This window comes from Hirundo rustica, chromosome 2 (genome assembly GCF_015227805.2).
Source record: "Hirundo rustica isolate bHirRus1 chromosome 2, bHirRus1.pri.v3, whole genome shotgun sequence".
NCBI lineage: Eukaryota > Metazoa > Chordata > Aves > Passeriformes > Hirundinidae > Hirundo > Hirundo rustica.
Window position 1 is genome coordinate 91,114,330 of NC_053451.1, and position 8,228 is coordinate 91,122,557.

Consider the following 8,228-nt stretch of genomic DNA (forward strand, 5'->3'; position numbering starts at 1 on the left):
CTCCTGAAGAACAGAGATCTGGAAGTTCTGTTTCCATTTGGTTTGATTTTCTGTGTTTAAAACCCGGATATCTGATGTTTACTTATTTTTTTACAGTTTGTCAAAATGATTCTTCAGAATGATAATTCTCCAGCCATAATACTAAGTATTATACTTGATTCTTGACTTCTCAAAGAAGAAAAACTATTTCTTGAAGCAACTTTTAAAAGTTCTTGAACTGTATTCTTACAGGTTATAGAGTATAAAAAGCAAAAATTAAACCTCAAAATATATTAAAAGAATTACACTGGTGTACTTGAATGACATAAATTATTAAGGGATAGAGCTTCTGTGTTAGATTTATGCAGCTGAGAAGAGAAAACTTTGAAAAATCGTGTATTGAAATATTCAATATTCCACAAAGTATAAATTAAAAATGAAAATCACACCATGGAAAATATTACTTTGAATGATAATTGTAGCACAAGAATAAATAGGAGCTGAAGGATGATAGTGTCTTTGTTCTGTGCAGAATTTATTTGCTCAGATCCACCACTAATATCAGTGGAAAGCCTTTGTCTGAACTCTGCTCAAAATGAATGTCAAGGAAGAGTGGCACTGCAGGACATCTAGGAATGAACCTGTGGAACACTGTGAATGAATGCCACATAATCACTAGGTATTATTCAAAACTCAAATACATGCTGAGAACCCAGTTAAAACACTGTCATACTTTCTTGTTTGCTTTCTATGAGCCTGAATATTCCCACTATAAAATAAATGGGAATACTTTGGGGAAAGCAAATAGTTTTTCAGTGTTGCCAAAAGTGTCACAATCAACTTGGGCTGTTACTAACATTAAAAAGCCCAACAAAATGTTATCTTACAGAATGGTGTTTACTGTACTGAATTTATGCCCTGTCTGGGCCATCAGCCTCATGATCACACCAAGGCACTGTGCTGGTTGGCATCCAGATTGGATTACAATGTTATAACATTTGTTTTGACAAGATAGTTGTTCTTTATTGTACTGGAGAAGTAAAGATATATAGTAGTTGTCATGGGGTGTATAAATATTTTACAAATAATGAACCAACACACAAAGTCCTTACTCAATTATTATTTGGGCAGAATTCTTTTGTTCTCATCAATAAAGCCTGATATGGCTTCCAAGCGCTTATTCCACAGAACTGTTATTAGAAGGCAATCACTGCAAATGCAATTATTTTCAGGACAGCACAGCAAAGAATGCCCTATTCCCCAAGCAGAGATCAAACCAAATAATTGGGGGGGGGGGGGGGAACAAAAAACAAAACCAACAATCTCTCCAGAATGATTTGGTGAGTAATCAAAAGTAACAGAAAACACAATCTATGCCAGTGTATATGATTCCACTTCAAACACAATGGCAAAATGAAATGCAAAAGCAAAGAAAAGCAGACAGGGACACATGAGTTGTCTTGTTGTCAATCTGTATAAGAAATCACGGGTAAAAGGCTGAATATGTAAATACATATATTTTTAAAAGCTGAAAAATTGGAAGGGGAAATGGCATGGCAATCCATGGGCTGTTTCTGTCAGCATAAAATTTTCATAAATATATGTTTTATGTAATCTGCTTTTGGAGGATTTTCTTTTCCAAGCTTGGCTGTGAAAGTTGCTTCAATCAATTTGTATAAAGCCACAAGGATTCCGTGAACAATCGATCCTTATTGAAAGTCATAAGTACTCATTCTTAAAAATATTTGCTCTTTGGAGTATTCCTCACTGGATCCTCCCTGCCAGTTTATTAAGGGCCAACCTTAATAAGCAGCCACCATAAAGTTAGCATAAGTACCTACTTTAAATATCAGATGTGGAAAATGTCTAAATATCACTGTGTGTGAACACTTAAAAGAGTTACCTGTAGCACAGAGACCTGGCCAAAACACAGTTTGGGGATTCGTTGTAAATTTCCTTCTCTTTCATTTGGTTCAAATCCCAGGAAGGGTGAATAACAACTAAAGCTAAGGGGCTATGCTTTTAGAGAAATTAATTAGATACCAACAAAACTAGGACTAAAGGAGAAGTGAAAATGTTCCCCTTCGGGGTGTGCTGTTCTGGGATAACCTCCTCTGGGTATAATAGGTTTGGGCAGCAGGGTCTGCAGGTGCCCTGCGTGGAAGGAGAGGATAGGAACTGCCTGGGATGCACATAACAGGTCAGGCCCGCTCCGACACAAATGTGAGAGATGCCAGGACATCCCCAAGGGACTGCAGCCATTGGTGACCCAAAACAGAGTAGAAGAAAGCTAGAAAGAAGCAGAAATTAGCAGAAAAAAACAACATGCACACAATCCAAACAACCTACACTCCCTACCTGTTCACAGAAAGCATTGGGAAAGTCAGAGTGTAGCCACAGTGAAAATAAGGGAATTTGATGTAAGGATGAGAGAAGAGTGTTTGGCTGAAGTTGAGCCTGGGAAAGAAAAGCTTTCTGTTCAAATGTTTAATCATTTGTGGGGTTTTTTTAATGCCAAAACTGGTGATCAGAAGCTTGTGTTAAGTAAAGACAGTGATTGGGTTATTGTGTCAAAAAGATTAAACTAAGTACAAATTGCAGAAGGCAAGGCAGTTTTGCCTGCAATGACTGTCGGTGGCAGCAGCAAGACCAGAGAACTTTGCTGATACTTAGCATTGTGAGCAAATATGCACCTGCAGAGTGCAAAGTTCGTACAGAGAGTGCCTGATGTCACCTGCCAAGCTGAGTCACATCTGCAGGGTAAGCAAGCTTGAGGTTAATGCTTAGGAATGAGGGCCTAAGACCAGCACAAGCCAGAAAGGAATAAGTCACTGTGAGGAAAGCACTCTGGAGTTTGGCTGGCTGCCTTTGCACTTATTGGATAACCAAAAGGTTTAAGGCACAACCTTTGCTTCTGGAAAAAGGTACTGCAGCAGTAGCTCCATTGCCAAATATTTTAACTCCTTTGATTGATGAGAGAATTGCATTGGAAACCAGTCAGTCTTTCTAAGACAGTGACATAGATAAAGCCTTCAGCAGGGCTGTGGCCCCTTTGCTACACTGATCTCCTGTCTTTAAAAGACGTGGTTTTCTGTCACAGCAAAGTAGCAGACTTAGTGACCAAGGATGTTGTCAGAGACTGAAATGGTTTATGCCTCAAACATTGATATAAAGTTTTTCTCATTATAACAAAAACGGTATAAAGAAGTTAAAACCAAAGAAGCCTCCCTCAAGATACCTGACTGGGACTTTGGACTGGGACTTCTAAGATAAGATAAAGAGAAAACCCATTCTTCAGCCACCTGAAACAAACAAGTAAGCAAGGAAAAGAATGCCAGGCAAACCAGCCACACTAAGAATCGTCTTTGGCTTGCTTCAGGGTGGGGGAGGCCACAGCCCACAGATCCATTTGCTGGTAGCAGGTTTGCACAGATTTTCCCCTCAGCTGAGGTGGGGGAAGGAAGTTTGGGTGTGTTGTTGTTGGAGTCCGGGGCATTCCTTTGGCTGCCCTGGAGGGTCAGAGACCTGGACAGGGGGGTCTGGGACCCTGGCCCAGAGCCCAGAGGGACATTGGCTTTGATCTCAGTCCATGGGAAAGGCTTCCTGCACTGAGGGAACGATTGCAAGCCACAAGAGTGTGAAAGATAGTAGTTTAGCTTATCACAGGGTGAGAAAACAGTAGGTTTGGGTTTTTAATATGGAAGTGAATGGGGGCAAGATGGAGGATTTGGGACGTTGTCTCCTGCTTCTTCTTTCTTCTTCCCTCACTCCATTTTCTGCAGTGACGGTGGCACAAAGTAGCTTAAAGAGATTGGATCAAAGTAGAAATGACCTGTTTAGTATAAGTGATAGGTATTGGCAAATAATGATAAATAAAGAATACGTAGCAATTAGTATAAAAGATAATGACAGCCCAGTTTGGGAGGAGTCGAGGAGTCACCAGATGCCTGAGCAGCTGCACAGACCTTTGCTGGGCACTGAGAAATTTTTAAGATAAGAAACAGTAAACAAAGCGCACAACCTTGAAAAAATCAGAACCTGAAGACTCTGTCTCTTTCTTGCATTTGGCTCAGAGCTTTGCAGAGGGCGAAAAGACTCTTAAAACCACCTGAATCTTGGGGAAAAAAACCGAGATGTTGTAACCTCTGCTCAGAGGCAGTGAACCCATCCTCCCCTACACAAACTGTCTGTGGAACCCCCAACACTGGGAAAACCACATCCATGGGACATTCATGTGAGGGGCAGCAGAGGGGGTGCCTTAATCTATCAAAGGCACCCCAAGGTGCCCCCCAGAGTCATTCCTGGGACCTTGCACCATGGAACTGCACACGACGCAACAAACCCGGAGTCGGTTTTAAGAGACAATGGCAAACTCCAGCCCCCGACCCCAGGGAGGTGCCTCGATTTTCCTACCTACCCTGAGTGTATATTAACCCCTCAGGTTCTGTGCTTTCTGAGGGGCCTTCAACAAGAAGAAGACAAGCTGGAGAGGATCAACAGAGCATTTTTGGGATCCATGGAATGGTGGTAGAGGATCAACAGAGCATTTTTGGGATCCATGGAATGGTGGTATTTTCCTTATTCTGACCCTGTTACTCCCTTTTTGTCTGCCCCCCCCCCCATCCTTTTCTATTTCTTTCTTTCTCACTCACTCTGTCTCTGTCTCTCTCCCACATTTACAGTCAAATAAAGCCCAAACTCTTGTCACTGGCATATGGTCTCGTTTGCACCTCCGTTCGGGCAGAGGCATTTCTAAGGACCTCAGTAATCAGATCTTGACACGTCTCTTCTACCTGCTTGTTCTGTGCCTGAGAACAGGTTGCTTTCACTGGCAACCATATATTCATTCCTCTTAGGGTGAAATTATCACTCAGAGAGAACTGAGTAATAGGACAGAAAAATGCTGCAAGATAAATGTGGATCTTTCTAAGTGTCTGTTGGGACAAAGAGAAGTCATCCACGGTAATGCAGATTGCTTCTCCTTGAAGCTGGATCATTTTTTTGGAGCTGGGCTCTTGCTGCATTCCCATGTTTTCAGGTAGCAACAAATTCCCATGGTAATGCCTGCAAAGAAATCCTTCTCTGTGTGAATATAAAAGCAAGTAGCAGCCTCCAAGGGAGCAGCCAGCAACATGTCAGAAGCTGACTGACATCAGTGGCAGGGTAGTATTGAAGCGATAAAAATGAGAATAACCAAATTAGTTTTTAAGGTCCCTCTACATGAATTCACCTAACTTTCTTTGGGTGGGAAGTATGAATGTGCCCTGAGCTTCCAGGGGACAGGTGGCACTTTCAGCATTTTGCCCAAAGGTTCTGTAGATCCACGTGAATTGCTTTAGTCCTACCACAAAGATTAAGTTAGCCAGATGTTATCAAAGGTTGGACACTGACAAAGTTAAGTGCACATGGATTTTGGGCACAGGAAATAACCAGGTTATTTTATGCACTTCCATAAAAGTGAGAAGTTTGCAAGTATGAAACTCTGATCCAATGCTCTGAAATTTATTTGATAGCAGTTTGGATGCCAAAACAAATCAGCATTCCTGAGTACCTTGGACCCTGGATGTTTTTCAAGGCACTTTTCCCCCCCAAGCCCTATTCTCACTGCACTATTCTTACTGACAGATTCTAGACTTTAACATCTGAGTTGAAAACAGGGAAGTGGTACCCGAGAGAGCTGAAACTGCTCTTGGATATTGTGAAAGTCCAGACTACTGACTTCTACCTGCTTGTCTGTTGTCTACGTATCTCCCTGCTAATTATGTCTCACTCTTTCTCTCTCATAGCATTCTCTCGCCAGCTTGCCTAATTCATATATTTCTTATTGGCTTCTCATTGTACCAGTATATCTGATTTATCATCCCCTGTTTCTGAACTGCCACTCTAAGTCTGGAAGTAAAACCTAAAAGGCCGGCTTCCCAAAGGAAAGCATGCAGCACAGTATTCCTTATAAGAAGTAAATAATAGGTTTTTAGGTTTTAGTCTTGGATACAAGGAGATATTGATATGATCTATTATGACAGAGATTAAATTGTCACTACTATCAATTAAAAGCATCTCTCTTAAAAAATCAGGGATGAAGAGTCTTAACAAACACCAGGATAAAAAATTACTTACCATGCCTTTCATTTTGATGTATGTACTTAATATTGTCCTTCATCACCTCAAGAAAATAGTGATCTTGCCAAAAGCTAGAGCAGCAAGAGGGAGTGGGACTGATGCGGAGCCACTGCTCTGCAGCTAACTGAGGAGTTTCTTTAGCTGCAACGTGTTATTAAAACTGTACCTTGAGCTTCTAAAAGAATTTAATCTAGGTGCCTCTTGGGAAGAGGCAGCAAAACAACAACAGTGGGCTGTTGTTCCTTTTCTCTAATTCTCACAGCATAAAATAAGCAAAACCAATTATATCTCTCACACAAAACATCAGAGATTGCTGTGTGGTGAGCTCCATGGCTGACTTGGCAAGGCTCAAAGCATGGGAATGCAGAAATTCAGCTTTAGCTTGAAGGCAAAAAAAAGAGGTAAAATTCATCAAAAAATATACCTTTGGGGAATGGATGACTGGAGAGAATAGATGAGGTTTGTGGCTGAAGCCTGACCTGCTTTGGTAATGATCAAGTAGCTTTATTATTTGGAATGTTTCACATGATCTATTGGGTTCATATTGTGTTCAAACTTCCGTGCAAGCTGTAAGTACACAGAGAAACTCAGAACATTTTATTGGTTTGATCTTCATAGAAGAAGCTCTGATTTTTCAACTTAACACCTTTCTTTTATTAATTGCTTTTAAATATCACAGCTTGACCAGCCTGCTGTCAGGGAGCAGCAAGGTATGACTGCTCCAAAAGAACCAGGGAGCTGAGGCTGAAAACCCTTCTGCAGTATCCAAGAGAGGTGAGTATGGCAGGTCCTGAGAAAGCAGCCAGCTTTGGACCAAGAGTTTGGATCATCAGACTAGGTGTGGTGATGAAGCAGCCACCGGGACACGCTAAGAAGTCAGCCAAAAGATTGAGATCAAGTCTGATAAAAAATGGAGTAAGACAGACAGGTATCTCCCAGGCAAGTCCACAGGGACAAGAAAAGTCCTAGGTCGAGTTGGGAGGTCAGCCCATGGGTCAGAGTCCAGATCAGCAGGCAGAGGAATGGTTATGCCTGAGCTGGGCACCAGTGTTCCTTCAACACAGTGGTGTCAAAGGAGAAAAAGAGAATATGTCTGAAAGGTGTCACAGAGAATGGATGCTGAGGGCTAAACCAGACCAGCTCCAGGGCCCAGGAGAAAAGGTGGGGATGAAAGCCCAGGGTGAGTTTTGTTGGGACCCAGTAAGGCTCATGTGCTGGTTTAGTACAAAAGTGCTAAACTAATACCCTCAAGACCCTGACAGACTTTTCATGCTCTCAAACAAACACCAAAATGAATACTACAAGAATTGTCTCTCACATTTGCAAGTTTGCAACACATATCAAAACATACAAAAATAATCTCTTTAAAAAGCCTACTCCCTCTGCAAACAATTTTTCAGTCTGACATGTGTTTAGCTTCATGTGTTTTATTCATATTTATTATTTTATTCATTCTGTAATGTCCTTTACCTATTAAACAATAATAGATAAAGATATATTATTATAGGACAACTGAGCAGGAATCATTTTCCATTACAATACTTTGACTCCCATGAGTAACTATCTGAAACCAGAGGAACTAATGAAAATATTGATGTCTAGCAATGCAGATACTGCACATCAGTGCACATCTGCACCAATCCGAATGGGAAACTTCAAATCCGGCATCACAGCAGTTGTAGAGATGCCAGATCAGGTCTGAAAGCAAATTGACTGCTTTGGTGTGTTATAGCTCTGCTACTTCCAGTTGTAGTCTGGTGATCCCTGTGTCATCATAGAAGCATATTCCACTGAGCCTTGCTTAGACTAAAAGACATCAGGAAGATTTTTTGCCTTTTTTGGTTCTGTTTTGAATGCTGAATTGGTTTATACACTGTGAACACCATCTAAAATTCAATGCTTTTCCAATCAATCTTTGGTTACAATGAATTTAAAATTAAGGGTTTTTTTCATAAGAAATGTAGCTATCTATGCTATACTTTCTGTAAATAGACTTTTATCCAGACAGAGTCTGTAGAGGCTTGTGTTTTGTATATAGTGATTACAAGTACAGAAACCCAAATATTTTAATGTATTGCTCTTTAATGACTAGGAGGTAGGACCTTGTATCCAATACCATCTCCACAGTT